Source organism: Acyrthosiphon pisum, chromosome X, assembly GCF_005508785.2.
Source record: "Acyrthosiphon pisum isolate AL4f chromosome X, pea_aphid_22Mar2018_4r6ur, whole genome shotgun sequence".
NCBI lineage: Eukaryota > Metazoa > Arthropoda > Insecta > Hemiptera > Aphididae > Acyrthosiphon > Acyrthosiphon pisum.
The window spans coordinates 41040857-41042893 of NC_042493.1; positions in this window are offsets into that span (position 1 = coordinate 41040857).

A 2037-nucleotide genomic window follows, 5' to 3' on the forward strand; every position below is an offset into this window, starting at 1 on the left:
AACTATTTTGGAGGGGGCTGTACGGCCCCACCTGATATTACATAGAAAACGTAACCCAGTGGGGGCGATCGCCCCACACAACCATATATATCACATAACAATAATAAACAGGTCATAACAAAAAAAATATTTATTTACTTAAATTTAATTTTTCACAACGCTATAATTAGTGTAAATATCGCATCAATGATATTTAATTACAAATTTGATATACTTATAGTATAGGCATAAACTATACATAATGTTAAATATCATTGAAAATCAAAAACCAAGTAGAGATTAAAAGAAAAATTAAATTAAAAACAAATCTATGTTGAAAGTTTAAATATATAGGTAGGTAAGTAGGTAATATAGGTACTTAACCTACAATACATTTTAACTTATAGGTATTTCTTAATATTTATATTATAATTTTCAGGCATTAACAATAATAATTTTTTTATTTTATATTATAATATATTATCTCCAAAATACAATATTACATTTCCTAATAATATTTAGGCGATAAGCAAATGTCGATATTAATAATAATTATTATTATTAGAAGTCGGTTTTATTAGTTTTATTTATAGATACAATATTTAAAAGATTATAAAATAAAAAAGGTGGGTAAGTGGATGTCGCTCTGCTGTACAGTAGGTTACAAGTGGGTCACTGTATAATGGATAGTATTAAATTTGAATTCAATGATATAATATCACTGTATAAGAAAAACGATTCTGAGCGGGGACGGTTTGTCAGTCTAGGTATTAGACATACCTATTATAGGTATACTTATCTATAGTATTAAAAAAAAATTGACCTATAATAGGTATCAATAATAAATTCTAAATTAATCATATCACAATATCCATCATGGTAACGCGTTATACATCAACAAAAAACCGTGGTACTATCATAGATATATAATAGTATACTTTAAAAGTTTCAAGTACCCACAAGTAATATTATACAATCACAACAAAATAACTAAAATAGATATTCCAGGTTTTTTAATATGTAATTTCGTCCAAATTTGAACTTAAAATGACTATAAAAATAAATTGTATTTATGTATTTCTTAGAATTTTTGGTAACAGAATTAAATATTTACGTGAAATCTTGTTTTAAATTTTCAATCCATAGATATAAAAGTTGAACATTTTATAAATTTTTAACTACAAAATAATTATTCAATTTTAAATTTGATAAATTTTGCCAAAATTTCAACTTCAAGTGCTTATAAAAAAAATGTGTGCCTATGTATTTTTAATATTTTACAATTGCTATTGTAACAATTTATCAGGAGATTTGCATTAAATTTTCACGCATTTTTACCAAACAAGTAAAATTTTATTGATATTTATAGAAAAAAAAATTAAAAAAATTGAATATTTACAATGTCCGTAAACAGCTCAAAAAGAGTCAAAATATTTTCAAAATTTTATCGTATATAGAAAATGCTAATATAAACATTCAGTGAAATTTTCAAGTTTCTACAGTCATTCCTTTTTTAATTACAACAAAATAAGAAAATCGTCTCATGAGAAATCGAGCAAATATCAAATGTTGTAAAAATATGAATTTCAAACGCTCATAAAAATTTAATTTGAGTTTCTTATAGACATTTTTTTTTCGATAAAGGTAGATTATCCTATAAGGAATCTTGTATCACATTTTAAAATCTTAGTTCTAAAAAGAGAAATTTTTACGAATTATAAACTCAACATAATTATAGGTAATTTTCGTGATTTTTCCATATTTTGTCAATTTTTGAACTTTAAATGCTAATAAAAAAAACTGTGACTAAGGATTTTTAATATTTTTCAAATGTCATTGCAACAATATAGTAGGAGCCTTGTATTAAATTTTCAAGTATTTTTACTCAACAAATAAAGTTTTATTGACATTCATAGAAAAAAATACTAATTAAATTGGAAACTGGAATTGTCCGTAAACAGCTCAAAACAAATCAAAATATTTTGAAAATTTATCATGTATAGAAAATGGTAATATAAACAACTAGTGAAAATTTCATGTATCTATAGTCATTCGTTT